This window comes from Lytechinus variegatus, chromosome 14, assembly GCF_018143015.1.
Source record: "Lytechinus variegatus isolate NC3 chromosome 14, Lvar_3.0, whole genome shotgun sequence".
In the NCBI taxonomy this organism is placed as follows: Eukaryota; Metazoa; Echinodermata; class Echinoidea; order Temnopleuroida; family Toxopneustidae; genus Lytechinus; species Lytechinus variegatus.
Window position 1 is genome coordinate 26,496,576 of NC_054753.1, and position 18,266 is coordinate 26,514,841.

The 18,266-nt window shown below is 37.5% G+C and overlaps 1 protein-coding gene across 1 annotated transcript in view; it reads left to right on the forward strand.

Moving 5' to 3' along the window:
- Window positions 1-10,393: 10,393 nt before the first annotated feature.
- The window catches only part of LOC121427724 (mesenchyme-specific cell surface glycoprotein-like), a 36,005-nt gene continuing 28,132 nt past the window's right edge, over window positions 10,394-18,266 (forward strand). The window contains exon 1 of the mRNA XM_041624259.1: window positions 10,394-10,629. The gene's annotated coding sequence lies outside the window, so the exon portion shown is untranslated. The remainder of the gene's footprint in view (window positions 10,630-18,266) is intronic.

Below are 18,266 nucleotides of genomic sequence, written 5' to 3' on the forward strand. Positions count from 1 at the left end.
TACATCAAAATTATAGGGATCTTGTAGTCAGGCAAAGCCAAAGTGTTTTCAAAATTGTTTGCCTCCACTCAAATTGTTCATAGTATAGTCAGGGACGTATGGCAGTCATTTGTAATATCAAAACACATCATTTATCACATACATGACATAAGTAGTGATTATTTCGTTAGCAATAATGTTTTCAGACGGTACTACAACCGCTTAGGCCACAATTTAAAGCATTTTAGTAATCACTCTTGTCAAAATATTTTCCCCTTTCATACTGTACATAAAAGATTATACAGTGGTCTATGGCAGCCATTTTGAATTTCAAGGAACATTTGTATATTTAAAATAAATCCTGTTTTCAGGCATTATTCCTGGGTCACAATCAGAGACATTTTATGGACAATGTGTTTGCAGCCTTTTTTCATTGGTAAATTAGCATATTTTAGCGGCCATAATGGATTTTGCCAATTTTTCCTCGTGCCTGGACTACAAGCATGACAGGGGTTTCCAAATAAACAGATATAATCCATGAAATTAGGACGTCACAGCATAACTTATGGTGGGAATTTGTTTTGTCTTTGATATCATTTGGCGTATATTATGTTACAGTGAATTAAGGCTGGAAGAGCAGAACTTTTTTCCACAGGATAGTCCAACTATACAGCCCGTTTCTGAAGTTATAAGATTTTTTAAAGGTGTTAATAACATTTATAAGCATTTGCTTCTCTACGCAGTAACTACATGTACGATTTTGAGAGACATACAACCCAAATTGTGAATCGCGAAATAGTCAAAAGTCATACTTAGATTGAAATTTATATGTGCAGAAGCTTGGTTAGCATTATTTTGGTATCAAGCGTGCTTGATATTGGCCCCATATCACAAAAAAATATTACATCAATAACAAAGAATGACATATTTCGGTGACAAACCTACTCTTTGAATCAGATGGCATTCTAGACATGTTAGTTTTGAATATGTACTCATTTTTCTGCGAAATGTATGTTTGTATACCCTGTACTTTCCCCACACATGTTTATGCACAGTGTAACACCGATTGTTCTAAATTCTTTCAGTTGTTTGTATGTATGGAGTGTATGCGAACGCTCATTGCGCTCATTTTTATGCGACACCTTATACGCCCGCATGTAACCCACCTTTGTTCATTTTACTATCTGTATTGACGTGTGTATATTACGTACTTTCAAACTTCAGAGATGTTTTCATATTCTTGTATATTTATATCATTTCTTTTTGGTAATATGTCTTACTATGGTATCGTTATGTATTGCCTAGTCGGTGAAATTTTGTGATTTGATACTGGAAAAAAAAGAGGAAATTGATATTATAACCGATATGACCAAACATTAAAGTTTTCTGTTTGTCAACTGTGTTTATTTCTTAATGGATATTTTAATGAAATATTATAACTTTAAAGACGTCATTGGTGTATTCGATGCTACAGTCCACTGAAATACAAATACTGCCATAAGGATTGGTGCTACAGTAGGGACAGGATGGCTTTTAGAGAGAGAGAGGAGAGAGGGAGGGGGCGGGGGTAATGACGTCATCATTGGCCGAATTGCCCATATACTGGCGCCGCTTCGAGACCGCCCCTGGTAAACTAACAGGTGTATTTACACTAACATTAGTATATAGTTGTAGTAGTAGAAGTAGTAGTAGTACTAGTACTAGTATAGGTAATAGTAGTAGTAGGAGCAGTAGTGGTAGTAAAAGTAGAAGTAGCAGAAGCACCAGTAGTAGTAGTAGTAGTAGTAGTAGTAGTATATACAGTGCGTCCCAAAAAATAACTATACACTTTTGAAATGGCTGCCAAATTAAAAGTATATCACTTTGTAGGGAAAAGACTTACATATATGGAAAGCCAATAAAGTCATCTTTCAAATGACACCAACATTTTGGAAAACTATTCATGCTCGAGCGAGCACTGCCCAATTAAACAAAGGGTATGAAAATTAGGATGGGCAGGAATTAGCCTGTCAGTTTCTTTCAGGTTTTGAGAGGCGAGTCCCTTGGAACTTGCAAAGTTGAGGGTGTTTTGATAAATCAATGATCATCATCATCAATTTAGGTTTTTATAGCAAATTTTAAGAATTAATAAATTGAAATATAATGCATGAGTGAACATGACATACAAATTTTCACTTTATCAAATGGATCTCAGCAATGTGTTCAAGGAAGTCAGAATAGGGATAGGACTTAGGTGGGGGAAGTACGTTGATGGGTAATGGGTCAACAGAAAACTTACCCCCCCCCTCTCTCTCTGTTTCTCTCTCTCTCTACCCCTTTCACCCCTCCTGTGAAAGTAGCCTTTGCTGGGGTGAGCAGGAATTAGCCTTCCAGTCCTTTGGAACTTGCAAAGTTAAGGGGGTTATGCTAAATTACTGATGAATTGAGATCAGTTTTGGTACTACAGATTGCAATTGACGCTCACTCATGCATGGAATTTCAGTTTGATAATTCATGAAATTTGCTCTAACAATTTAAATTGATAATGAATGACCATTAATTCATCACATCACCATCAAGTTTGCAAGTTCCAAGGGACTCGCCTCTCAAAAACTGAAAGAAACCGAAAGGCTAATTCCTGCCCACCCTAATTTTCATACCCTTTGTTTAAGTGGGTAGTGCTCACTCAAGCATGAATAGTTTTCCAATATTTTGGTGTCATTTGAAAGATGACTTTATTGGCTTTCCATATATACATGTATAAGTCTTTTCCCCAAAAGTGATATACTTTTTATTTGGCAGCCATTTCAAAAGTGTATAGTTTTTTGGGGGACGCACTGTAATCGTAGTAGCAGTAGTAGCAGCAGCAGCAGCAGCAGTATAAGTAGTAGTAGTAGAAACAATATTAGTTTTAGTATTAGTAGCAGTAGTAGTAATAATAGCACTACTACTGCTGCTTCTACTACTACTACTACTACTACTACTACTACTACTACTACTACTACTACTACTACTACTACTATACTATCATACTTACTACTATTACTTCTACTACTACTACGACTACTGATACTACTACTACTACTACTATTACTACTACTACTACTACTACTACTACTACTACTAATACTACTACTACTACTATACTACTACTACTAGTACTAATACTACTACTACTACTACTACTACTACTATACTTCTACTTCTGTCGAAAGTAAATGTTTGACTACTATGCTCTTTTCGTTAAACAGATTCAAATTGTGCTGCGAATTTCCCACCGATGAAACAGTGAAATGTTACCTATGAATTTAACGTACAAAAAATGAAAAGCTGCTTGCAAAAGAGACTATGCTATACCACTGGGAATTATTAAAAGTAGGATGAACATGCACAGAGATTAGCTTGACCTTTCCCATATCCGTTTACTGACACGGACGTCGAGACATCATGGTTTTGATTTAGCGATGGCGGGCTGCATGATTTAACATGCCACTTCAACGTTATGTCTAATGAATTACAGATCACATAGCATGAATCTTATTATTCGGAAGGACTTCAGGGGCACCAGTACGAGGACATGAGGGCAGGAGGTGTTGGGATGACTGCAGATTGGAGGGATTGGGAAAAGAAATGATGACAAACAGCTTCTCTGCCTAGAGTAGGCCAAACTGAATTTTTAACAATAGGGCTCTCAATGCCTCTTATATTATTAGAGTTTTAGGCGCCACTCTGTAGCTACGCGACTCGAATTTTAACCACATACCTTTAACATAACAATAATCATGATAATCCGATGACATAGCCAATGAACCGCGGTGTCTGTTTGGAATTGTTTGTTTGTTTTTTACTTTTGTTAGGAAAACAGAATCGCCCTATCTTTCCGTCTTTCACGCCATACGGGTCGTGTGGTCCAGTGGATAGAGCATTTAACTCGTAATCGCAAGGTTGTGGGTTCGAATCCCCACTCTGCCATTGTCTCCACTTTGATTAAAAAGGCCTGCGAGAGTAATGTCTGTCGTCTATAAGGTCAGCCATTATGACTGATTAACCTAGACGTAAAATGTTTCCTATAATATTTGTTATATACAAGCTTGGCGTTTACCAGCAAAATGCTGTCCAGCCGAGTTCCTACCTACCTACGGGAGTTACCATACACAGAAAAAGAAACGGCAAAACCTCTCTCCGGGTCGACTTAGTAAATAGATGAAAATTAAGCAGCGTGTCATAAAATGGCGCCAAAATTATAGGCATAACGGGAATTATCTACAGACGGTAAACATTCAAGATAAAGATAGATTATGAACTACATCGATTTGCTAGAGAGAGGGAGAAAATGGGGAAAGGGAGAGAGAGAGAGAGAGTGAGAGGGAGAAAGAGGGAGTCTTTAAGGACAAGTCCACCCCAACAAAAACTTGATTTGAATAAAAAAAGAAAAATTCAACAAGCATAAGACTGAAAATTTTATCAAAATCGGATGTGAAATAAGAAAGTTATGACATTTCAAGTTTCGCTTATTTTTTAAAAAATAGTTATATGAACGAGCCAGTTACATCCAAATGAGAGATTCGATGACATCACTCACTCACTCACTCACTCACTCACTATTTCTTTTGTATTTTATTATATGAAATATCAAATATTTGTATTTTCTCGTCATTGTCATGTGAAATGAAGTTTCATTCCTCCCTGAACACGTGCAATTCCATTATTTTAACATTTTGTGCTTCAGGCAAGGAGGTCCTAATCGTCAAATTCGTAAAAATTGAAATATTGTATAATTCAAACAATAAAAAACAAAAGAAATAGTGAGTGAGTGACATCATCGACTCTCTCATTTGGATGTAACTGGCTCGTTCATGTAACTATTTTGTTAAAAATAAGCGAAACTTTGAAATGTCATAACTTTCTTATTTTACATCCGATTTTGATGAAATTTTCAGCATCGTGCTTGTCTGATTTTTCTCTATTGATTCAAATCAACATTTTTCTGAGGTGGACTTGACCTTTAAGGAACTAAAATTCTGTATAATATATGTTGGATGATTTCCCCATATTCGCTAGCTCAAGGTTCCGGTTTCATGAAGTTTTGTTTTGATAACAAATGCTTAATTTCTACGATAAATTTACCATCATCCAGTTAAATTGAAGGATTTCGATAGCCATTTAGTAGCTTTTCAAGTAGCCTTTTACTGTTAATATGTTATTAAAACAAGTTTTATGAAACCGGCCCCTGGTTTTATCCACATAGAAGATGAGGTGTTTATGAGGATGTGGGCGACCATGGGGATCTGTAATGGTGTTCATTCATGTGTGTGTGTATGTGTAAGAGTGTGCGAGTTTGTAATGACCTATATATATTATGAAGTAATTGCACTGATGTGCACTCATTGTGTGTGTACGAGTAACGAGTATGTGCAATTTGTACTATCATAATACTTTTCGGTAAAGTTCATACATTTTACCCATCAACCGAGGACGTCATACAAGTGAGGACATCCCAGGTTCAGATACCCATGCCAGCAAATTCCTGTGTGTGTCTCGGAAGCGTCCCCGGTTCAGTAAACTATATTCTCACGTAGAAATGTCCAAAAATAAGCTAGCACTTCTTATAGCATTCTTGGATTAGATTCATTTTTTTTTGAGTGTTAGAGACTGCAAATTTACTCAAATACTCTAGAACTTTTGCGGATCGTATATGGTCGTCCTCTAGTAAAACGAGGGCATAAAAAACGCCGCCGTCGATCCAAGATTCACGTCATAAATAAAACATTCCTATTCGATATCTGGTATCTGGATTCCCGCATCAATAAATAAGTGGAAAGAATAAACATGAAAATAATTATAGCAGTCCTGGTCGACACTGATTGAGCTGTTCTGTGACAAGATGATCTCTTATCCTGACGTCCTTGAATTGGTCATTGGTTGGCTAGTCTATACGTGTGAGAAATGCAAACGTTTTGATAGAAGATGATGGAGAGCTTAATCTCAAGGTCAGTGGCCGGTTAATGATCATACCACATTTAGCTGCAGGTAACCGCCAGGTCAATCCGAGGTTCAATAGGAACAGATAACCGGGGCGAATTTTTTTTCCTTTTTATTAAGAAACAAAAAAATATAAAATAAAAAAATAAAGGTCTACAATTAGTAAGGGGATCGGACATGAGAGAGATTCATGGCGAACAATGCTCTTTTCCAAATTTGCATCTTTTTAAAAACTAATCAATCACGTACAATTAATAAAGGAGCCATCATCCAGCCACTGGAAACCAAAGTAATTATTCATGACAGGTAATTAAAGGTCTTTTCAAACTCTAGGGTCGTTAAATATGGTAGATAAATGGGAAAGTCGTTCCGCCTCATCCGTTTCGGATAAAAGTTATTCTAACTTGTCTTGGGCAGTTTAAAACGAGAGGCGATGTCATGAGAAAATATTTCTCCCAACAAGAAATTGATCCGCAATGTGCTGCACTTAACACAGGTAACGATAGAGTAGCTTAGCCGGGTTAAGGGAGCGCCTTGAGCACCTAATAAATCTATACTGTTTTTGTTACTATCATCATACAAAAGGTTCCACCCTTAAAGGAATATGCAAAATAATCATTAGTCAAAATGTATTAATACAAATGAGGAATTTTTTAAATTGATGTAAAAAAAATGAAGCATTTGAAATTATAAAAAGCGAAAAAAGAGAGAGAGGTTTCCTTGCCTACATGACACCTAGTCTCGAGGCATCATCGACAATATTGTCTGCCATTTTTGCCAAAAATAATGAACCCATACTAGGAAATGCCATGTTATTTCCCATCTGATACCGGAAATCGAGCCAAATATATATATATATATTTTGCAATTTTTTCCTTTAAATCGGATGAAATAAAGTTTTGGTAGAATTTCCTTGACCTTTAACGTAGATTCTATCTCTCTAGAAGTCAGTCCATCTGTCTTCAAATACGTCCCTATCTCAATGAACGATCACATGATCAACTACCCATAGCCAGATCCCGCCTCACTGTTCAAGCTTAAAGGTACTGTTTCCACCACTTAAAATAATCATTTCAAAGGGCTAATAAGTGGCATTTGGAAGGCTAGACAGGTACATGTAAATCTGTGGAATAAAGAGTTGATTCTTGTCAATTTCCAGTTTTATTTCAACAGGCTTGCCGCTTCAGTTGACAGACTGCTATCACTGAACGCATGCCATTTATACATCAAATTCATCATTTTGGCGCCAAAAGTGCTAGTCACACAGCGAAACTGACTCCAGACCCGATCGAAGCTCTTGCGTTATTTCCAGTGATATATCATTGGTCGGTTTGGAGTCGATTTCGTTGGTGAAACTGTAGCATGCAGTATGCCCAGTTTGATGGTTCGTACTAAAACTGCGTAATTCTTTTAAAAGGCTCCATCATCAATTTTCTCCATGTATTATTGTTATCATTATTGTTATTACTGTCATTATTATTATTTCCTTAAAAATCCTTCTAACCAATGAGACAATTGTGTTATTCCTGGGTTTGCATCTAAATATACTGTATATATAAAGGCCACCGCACACCTTAAGACTGCTCGCGATCCGATTTGGGAACTAATTGCATTTTATTTGAGGTTAAAATTAATAGAAAGAATAATAATGTATCTTTTAGGGTCATTGGACTGCTTTTGGTGGCCATGAAATACACTCTTATGAAATGTTAAAGCCCCTTTAAATTCTTGTGTGTCATCACACCCACTCAACTAGAACATAGCATTGACTAATGAGTTATATTTGACAGTTGGCCAACATGGCGGAGTGACTGCTTTAATATAATCAAATTAGACAATGCAACATATGTTTTCCAGAGATCGAGATGCTAGTCTAAGCGATGTCTCTCTTCCTTGAAGTTTTGGGTTCTCTATTAACTGCTATGCCAGGTAAACTTGTTTTATTGTATTACAAAAATTATTAAAGTCTTGATAGCCCTGACGTTTTTCTTTATTCATATCTAACGTTAGTTAGTTTTTATTCTTCTTTATACGATTTTCTATAAAAAATAAAAGGGCTAAACAACCCCTGATACTGACATCAGCAATACCCTTTAAAATCCTAATTTCGCTACTTTATCTCTTTTCTTTTCGAAAATAATCGGTCACTTCTACAAAAGTTACTTTGTATGGGCCAATCTGCGGCTGTCTTAATACTTGCTACGTTCCGACTGCCCCAAACATATAATGCTACGCCCTATACACTGTAAAAGCGCTGTTTAAAATCTCTAGCACGTTGTTTAAGCCCGGCACTCTAACAACTTCTGTTTGAACCTTTTAAACAACTGCTTAAACTTTTTAAACAACTATTTAACATTTTCAAACAAATTGTTTAAAAAGTTTAAACAATTTAAACAACAAGTTGTATAACTTGTTGTAATTGTTTAAAAAGTTTAAACAATTACAAGAAGTTATACAACTTGTTGTTAGAGTGACATGCTTAAACTTAATGCTTACTGTGTACCTGTACAGATAATGGGCCAGGTATCGCAACCAGGAAATCCAAATTGTAAATAGATGTCTACCTAACTGACATTTACCGGAACTAAATAACTCGACCTTGTACATTAGTACTTTACGATCTAATCAAGATAGCACAGACTACAAAAAGGTCATTGCTGTATCAAAAGACTGGCGCAATAAGCAGATGCGTGTGCTCGTGTAATGTATTTCATGTCTTAAGAAAGTGCCAACATTAAGAAGAGAGGTTGCTAAAAATGTTCACATTTTTACAAGAATCAATGTTTCACAAAGTTCAGTTTATGTAAGTGTACAATATCTAGATCCACGATGACATAGTCATACTTAACCTTGGTTTTACAGACTTTCTCACGAAATTAGTGTTTTACTGCAACTGCTATCATTTAGCTTTAAGGCACATTTATCAAAACGCCACACCAGTCACATTGGAAGAGTTTACTTTTGCCAATGGAAATAAAGAGAGAATGTACGGATGTATTGACGTTTTAGAATTTTGCCCTTTTTACAAAGTATTTGCATGCACGATGTGAATAACATGCAAAAAAATACCGTTGATATCACTTATGTAATATTCCGTTTATCAATGATTTATAGAATAAAAAATATCTAGTTTGTGTTGTATTTCATGAAATACGAAATCTTTTCAAATTGCGTAAATTAAGAAAAAAATATCAGAATGCTCTTGACTGAGTCGCATCGTGTTCTATAAGTGGTAATTCCAAACGTTCAAATATGAACTTAATGTTATTTTGTATTACATTAATATACATGTAAATCATCTCTCTCTCTCTCTCACACACACACACACACACACACACTTCCTCACACGCGCGCGCGCATTTTCACACACAACACAAACCCACACATCCAGTTTACCTATCTTTATTCACACACGTTATTGTTAACACAAACGCGTGGATAAAATGAGAAGAGAGAAAGGTATAGATTAAAGTGGACGAATTGCCCTGTTTATAGGCAAGTGACGATTTGAGACTGGACAGACCTGAAGCGGAAGGATCGACGATAAGGATGCGATAGAGATAGTTGCTGGACATTGGGCAGCAGAGCCTTAAGAGAGTTGAGAGAGTCTGTCAGCGCAACACATCCGTTAGGCCATTAGCAATTCCCTCATCTCAATCACGAGTCAATAAAGATAAATATCGATTTCTTATTGTCCCCGAAACTATAATCTGCCCCCCTCCCGCCTCGATCCGGAATCATAGATGGGCCTACTCGTATAAACACGCATCAATTGTTTTATGTTTTCAAATCCCCCACTTAAGTAGCCCTACTGACTTCTCTATCAGTAGATATAACAAAAACGTTCTGTTCTAGCTTGTGTTTTTATTTCAGTAACCTATTTTTTTTTATTTTAAACGAGACTCTTTTTATTCTTTACATGAAAAACAAAGTTTTCATTAATTTGAGAACATTGTGTCATGCGGGTAGAAATAAATCACACATCTACCCTGTCTCATGTCTGGTGGAACAGATAGGGGTAGGGGGCTTTTGGGCAGTTTCCCAAAAGCTTCTTGGAGTGAGAGGGAGGGGGGATAAAGGAACCAGGGTAAAATGTTTTCTCAAAATATTTACGGCATACTATTTATCAAAAATCTGTCTCAAACCTAAATTTTCTTTAAAAATATTCTTACTCGCTCGCCCCGGTCAATGACGAATGCTTAGATTCCCCCCATACGCCATGTTCTCTCTCATTTTTTTTAATATATATATTTTTAAATTCCTAACGCCACTTCTTATGAACTCATGACACTCAACTTTCAACATATCCCTCTGGACATGGAAAATGTGCACCACTTTAAGGATCCGCGCACGCCTGGATATTAGACTACTAGATTTCCCCAAACCATACCAAGGGCAGGGCTTCGCGCGCGAATGAGAGCGACCCATGAACACCAATCAGCGCATATCATATCACCCACCCTCTCTTTCTCACTCGAGTCGGGGATTGACTGCTGGTATGACGAAGTGAAAAGTCCAATAGGGCGAGGAGATACATCTTCGAGCACGGGCCTTGATGGAATAGCATAAACAGCGTTCGATGTTCCTTCTTTCCATACTTTCCATACTTGTCATTAGTTTTCCTTGCTTTCTATTGGTATTTCATCGACGTAATATTGGATGTTCTTTGTAAAGACGTGAGGAAAATAGGTAAGCTGAGTTTACTTTTGATCTTCCACACATGTTTCCACATTTTAATGAAACGATTTCACTGGTGTACACATCGGATGGCTTGGGAGGCCATGCCCCCTCCACACAGAAAAAATACGGCTAAGACAAAGAGTATAAATAACAATTAAAAGAGAGGAAAAACGGGTAAAATATAATCCTATTTTTTAGCATGTTATTACAAAGTCAGTAAAATAATTAAATTTTTGGATCGAAAATAACAAAAATATTGCTCGCTCGCTTTGCTCGCTTGCACATTTTAAGAAGCCGTCCAACCTCCCTTTTCTCACACGAGCCTGCCCCCTCAGAGTGTTAGTTTAATACGTTACTATGCGATTTAATTTAAACCTCGATCATTAATTTACATGTCTTGGATCATAAGAACACTGAGTACTGAATGACGTCAATCCAACAATCCAAGTTTAAGTAGTGTCACAAAATAATTTCGTTACATTTGACCACTAGTTCTTTATTCGAAGGATTTGGCTGTCGTAGATTGCTATAATCTAAAACGTATGTCTTCTCTCTATATATATATGCATAGAGGCATTTCTTTGCTGCCCCTGGGGGATCTGCCATAGGGACTCGTACATTTGTCCTGTAGTTCCCTATTAAAGCATCTGTGTTATATCGCAAGACTGATGTACGATCTATCTACGATACGTCATTATCCCGCGCGTTAACCCCAATCGTACAATGTTACTGTACGATCATACAAATGCAGTCTACGTACACTAAAAAATTAAGTGCTAATTCAGCTCTTAAAGAGCGTGTATGCTCATGTGGAGTTCATGTGGAGCGTTGTGGTCCAGTGGATTAGTCTACGGACTCTGAACAGAAGGTCGTGGGTTCGAATCCCAGCCATGGCGTAATTACCTTCAGCAGGAAATTGATCCACAATGTGCTGCACTCAACCCAGGTGAGGTAAATGGGTACCTGGCAGGAATTTATTCCTTGAAACGCAGCGCGCGTAACAGCTGCACTGCTAAAGCCAGGGTAATGATGCATATACTGTAGAGCGCTTAGAGACTTCTGACAAAGTAAGTATTAAGCGCTATATTAGCAAGTGTATTTATAGTGACTGCACTTCGGAGTGCTGATTTTTCTCGTTCAAATTTGAACTAGACAAATCAGCACTCCGAAGTGCAGTCACTATACACGTTCTTTAAGAGCTGAATTAGCACTTCATTTTTTAGAGTGTATATGGGCTACGTGCTGCCAAACTTTACACGGGAAGAAGTTACCAGTATCAGAAGAAAACAAAATCGTTGGACCTAACGCCGACTCCGAAAGGTCTAAATTGGTCACACGCAAGCTCCATTCATGCCACGTCCTTGCTAAGTTCATGTTAAGTTGATGGCGCACCAACTGAGTTCACGATGCGCACAGACGCGTTCTGTGCGTCGTCGGAACGGCTACCACTACGCCCTCGTTACGTCCGGGCAGATTGTTACCGTCGTGTACCTAAATGTATGCTTGTTTAGATGTAGCATTTAGTGAATTAGTGGCAGCGCAAAAAGCACGTACTGATGGAGTTGATTCTTCGATATATCCGTACGCTGAATGATCTGACAGTATGGTCTTAAGAAATTACCCACTGCGTCATTTACGCACTTTTCAGACACAAAAGTAAAAAAAAAAAAGATCTTACAGGAGGCGCTCTCTGCCCTTGCCCCATCCAGATGCGCTAGTGAATACGACCCCCTGTCACTAAACCCGGTTCCATTGGCAAACACTGAAATGTTATGAGTAAGGCAATCGACTATTGTTCAATCAAATTGCGCCATTTCACTAACTTATTCGGGCAGCTAGTAACCTCTGAACGATATAAGCGATGAAAATGGTTGAGTGTGACATGATGTAGAACGTCTACCAACCTTTTGAATTTTAATTTTGTCAGTAAGTGGATCTGCGAATGAATAAGAGGGCATTCAAAAAGCTGTAATATCTTTGGCGGTAATGGAGGGACGATCATGAATGCAAATTTTTATTAGGATTTGATAGTGATGAGAGCATTAATAAAAAAAAGTATCCTTTCTTGATCATCCCTTTCACCACTACTACCTCGTGGAACACGAGCGAATCTTGTCATGTTGGCTCGGTTCCGAAAATGGGTGTACTATAATTTGTAGATGAGAGAGGAGGATTTGAAAGACGGAATACTACATTGCTTTACTGGCTTTCATTCAAATATATTTTATGACAGAATGTGAATTCTGTGTCGTTCGCCTTTGCCAAATCAGATAACATCAAACAGGATGAGGCCCTCGGAACAGGGTCTTTTTTGCAAAAGCCAAGACAAACGGAGTATCTTCCAATAATAGACATCGTTAAAGTGCTTCATGGTTTTTACATGTTTACAATGGAGGTAGCACGGAACAATTGATAGCTCTATAGAGGTAGTGAGTGCCTCTATGAGGTTACTAAGCCAATATTAATTGGCGGTTACGAGCCAATGGATTGATGAGTGAATGTGTAATTTTGATTTACAACGCCTTTTACATGTTTCGAATTTCCTTCATTTTAAAATCCATATTTTTGTTGTTATTGTTTGAAACAGAAGGGTAAAATAGCGAATTTTTGCAATTACCACAGGCTTTTCCTCCACAACGCACCAATTACTTTTCGGGGAAAAAATGCACGTCAAATAACGATGGACAGCTGAAAGACTTTTGTCGAAAATTGCTGCTTGGACCAGGACAGCAGATCGTCCAAAAATTCGGAGCTGGCGAAACATGGCAAATAAGTCTTTTGTCCAGAGTTCAGACGTTGCTGTTTTAATTCAAAGGTCATTGAATGGTTTTTGACAAAAGATTTTCTGCGCTATAGAAAGCGTTTGCCTAGTAATTGCGAAAATTCCCTTTGATTATCTGATACAACCCTAATATTTCAGGAAATCCAGTCGGAGAATGTGAAATGTAACGATACATTTTTTCCTCATGACACTGATTTCCATAAATTTTAAATGAAGAAAATAGAACACACTTAGTCAACACGGCGACACCAAGAATTAGTTTAACGGGTTTGTTATGACTTATCGTATTCAATTGAATACACATTATTGACCCTGTGCCAAAGAATCAGAAGCGCTTGAAAGGGGCTCAATGACCATTGTGACAATGCCTACGGAGAAATCCAATGATGCAAATATCATCTAATGATGCATCGATAGACTACTATATCTAGTGTTAATGTAATTTGAACAATGCTGTTTAATCGCACAATAGTTGTTTAAACTTTTTAAACAAGTGTTTAAAAACCTAGACAACAAAGTTTGAATTCAAATATTTAATTGTCAATAATTTAAACGACAAAGTTTGAATTCAAATATTTAATTATCAACCATTTAAGAGTGGTTGCTTAAGATTTTAAACACTTCTTAAACTGTTTACACAATTTCTGTGCGATTCACATAGTAAACAGCATTGTTTAAATTATTTTATAACAGTGTATAGTGGAAGCAAGACGCTCCGAAATCTTTGAAGCAAAATGGTATACGAATTTTAAGGTTGTCATTATTTGATTCATTGTCGTTAACAAATCCCACCTTTAGTTAATTAATGCCAGTTAACCTAGCAGTGACTACTAAACGGATGTTACGCAATGTAAGATTACGCTTTATCTGCAACTCTCCAAGTAATTAAAACATTGCACGCTGAAATTATCGTATAGATTCTATCATTGTTTATTGTAATGCCAGTGTCACGTTACTATCTTATGAACATATTTTTCTTTTACAAAAGTAGTTGATAACTAGGTATACACCGAGATGAAGGAAGGCATAGATATTAAAAAAAGAAGGGGGGGGGGGTTAAAGAGACACTTCGCTCTGGCGTTATGACGTCAACACTCTAACGCACTGTTTTTGCACAAAAGAAGATCTAATAGCGTCAATAGACACAAATTATTCCAAGTACTACTGGTATTGAATGCATATATGTGTGTGAGGGTCGGTATGCGTGTGTGTGTGTGGGTGTGCAAAGAGAGAGAAAATGTAAGAGGGGGAGGGAGGGGCAGGGTTAGGGAAATTATGTAAGACTGGTTTACACGTTTTTCTCATATAGAGTGGGCGAGGGTAAGTGGGAGGGTGTGCGTCCGTGCGTGAAATTTTATAGCGGGATGGGAGTGAGAGAATGTGGGTGTTCGTGGCTTATTTTAAATTTTAAAAGAGCAAGCGAGAGAGAGAGAGAGAGATGAAGTCATATGCATCCAATGTTGCTCGTTCACGGTGTAAGACGTGTCTTGGGATTTGAAATGTGAGTATGTTGTTATGTGAGCCTTTATGCTTAGGCATGTCTAAATATATGGGTCACATACAATTCCAGAAAGTGATAAGTGTACTGAGATCATCGATGCCTGAAATTGGTAATCCCATATACCCACTGAAAAGAAAAAAGTTTGAGGGTGGCTACGTACAGAAGAAACCAATGAAGTAAAAATGCCAAACGTGTTGGAATACTGATACAGACATCGACAATACACTCGTGACACATACAATCCCTAATAAAAAAAAAAAACATTGGCAATTAGAGGAAATCTGGGTAGTTCGCATCGACAGCGTACGGTTGTCAAGGTTTATTATTCATATTATCCACAAGCCATGGATGGAAAAACTTCGAATTTCGAATTTTCTGGTCACACAGAATTTGAAGATACCATAGCCGCTTTTAAACGCCATACTATAGTATAGCTGCATGATATAGCTGCGATCATCTGACCGTATCATTATCGCCTTCACGAGCCAGCTTATCGAACCCATCACCTTGGCCAACATACCGATTATTATTTTCTAATGATCTCCAGTGCTTAGCATGATCATGTTCACTTTGGATTAATTTGTTGGAAATGTCAGAGAGAATTTTCGCTCTTCCCCTCACCGGATGCACGACCCATTACTTAATTATGCAACGCGAGAGGAAGCAACGAAACCCCCCTTTACAGTAGAGCGGGGATATCGCAAGAGTTAAGTGGCGGTTAACGGAATAGATGAGATAATAATTGCACTCTTTCTGGTTGATGTGACCAGTACAGAACGAATATTTGAAAGGAACCGTTCACATCTGAAACTTAATTATGTATGTCTCTATACTTGGAATATTTAGGGCACCGAGAATGTTTGTCGGAAAACCTTTATGTATGTGACAATAATAAGCAAAACTTAATTGATTCATGCTCTACTTATTTGATATTTTATGTCATATGCAAATTTTGTGACGTCACGAAATAAAGAACCTTAAAATCCATTACCTTTGTTGGGTTTATATCAAATCCTCATTGATATGTTATTTTCTAATGTATTTCCCAGGGTAAACTCCTCATTTAACACTACACTGCACAAAATCCGGTGTCATTTTAACACCAACCTGGTATATCTATATCGATCCACACGGGACAGGTGTTGAAACGCCACCGGTTTGGCGCTATAGGCTAACACCAATTTGGAATTTAAGTAACACCAATTAGTTTTAAACCGATTTCGGTTTGCTTCTTAACTGGTGTTGTTTCAAAACCTCTCTCGTGTGGACCGATACAGACACCATGCATGGTGTTAAATCGACACCGGTGGTGTACGGTATAGCAGCAATGACCTGTAATATCCGTTACACTTTCCCTTACAGTAAATGTGGTAAATTGGTCGTCGGATGATAAGAAGTCCAAAATCGAAATCACTCATAATATATCAATTCTTCATTGAACCTTTTCCATACCTAAATTATCATAATAATAATGATAATAATAGGCATTTATTTAGCGCCATTTATCTAGAAATATTCTATTCCGAGGCGCGTTGTTATTATTATTATTACCCCGACCTTAGCTCGAGCTGCCTTTCAGCGCTCATGTATTCAAGGAATTAATCCTGCTGGGTACCCATTCACCTCACCTGGGTCGAGTGCAGCACGATGTGGATAGATTTCTTGCTGAAGAAAATTACGCCATGGCTGGGTTTCGAACCCACGACCCACTGTTTCAAAGTCAGAAGACTTATCCACTGGGCCACAACGCTCCACTGCTAGTACATCAACCGGTGGTATATTCAACATGGTTGAGAGCATCGTTAAACCCCCACCAAATAATTCATTCAAGCTGGTAGACGGAGTCGGTCATTAATTTGTCATTAACAGATTATTCGATCACCATGGTCCCAATATAGGTAGATAAGACTACTTAAAATAAATAAATAAATAAATATAATTAATTTACATTTATATGTCGCATTCCATTAACATTTCAAAGCACTTTGTATCTTCTATTTTTGGTTATGGTTTGATATGATTTCAAACCATCTCTGTTGAGATCAAAACATCTCTATATCTGTACAAAAAGTTACTCCTTGATCTCTGTTGAGTCTTAGAAAAAAATGTTCTTAACCTTTTTTTTACTGTTCAATTTCTTGTATGCGCCTTGAGCGCTCTACAGAGTGGATTTGGCGATTTAAAGGTCAAACGTATTATCATTATTTCACAGCACATCCTAAATGCCCATTTAACTGGTATGGAACACCAAAAATACTTCTGAAGAGTTTGTGGAATCGGGTCCGCCTTTCTCGGTGTATCCGTCCACGTGAGTACCTGTTGAGTCCCTGGGAGCCAGGGTCTCATCTATCCTTGAACTTTACGAAAGGTTCACATCCGTCTGAGGATGTGTCGCTTTGATGGTAAGGTTCGTTGACAGGACCAGTGAAGAGGAAAATACATAAGTGATTGGAGCCACTTAGCATCTCATCGTTCGTCTTCTAACGATGGAAGTAAGTCGCATCGATACCCCTATAAGGCTGATGAGATCGGTCAACAGTGAAGTATCACAGAAAACCGACAGTAGTCTATGGTAATGTTGTCTCAATCGGTTGAGTATCCACCCTCTGGAACTTAAGGTCGTGGGTTCGATCCCATGAAGTCCAAAGACTCTCCTACCTACACCCTCATCCGATGAGACCTCACCATGATATGGTCATTGTGGGATAATACACTGCAAAAACTCCGGTGTTGATTTAACACCAGCCCGGATTCTATATATGTCCACACCAGAGAAGTGCTAAACAAAACCAGTTTCGTTTTGGTCTAACAACAGAAAGGTGTTTATACAACAATTAGTATTAAAACAACATCGATTTGATTCCAAACTGGTTTCGGTTCATACTTCTCTGGTGTGGACATATATAGATCCCGGGCTGGTGTTAAATCAACACCGGAGTTTTTGCAGTGTAGACTGAGCATTTCCTAGTCAATTCCTTTGTACAGTATGTACATGTATGTTAAATCATAGATGATTGTGAATACAAGACTATAATCACATGAGACGATTGAAAAGTTGCATTTTAAAAGGCACAATTTACATAGTTGTATAAGAGCAGATGTACAATACTAAAGTTTAGGTATCCAATCTAAAACTTGACGTCCCCAACTTCATTTATTTACTGCTCAATATATCCCCCACTCTAGATAAACAGAGCGTAAATCATGTACAATCATCCAAGGCTAATGTTGATTCTTCAAAGGTACTTGTGTACTAATGAAGATACTGTTGAATTCGAATGAATAAATAAATGATACAATATATAATAATATAAGTATGAATAAATAAATAGATAAATAAATGAAGAAAAATAAATGAATGAA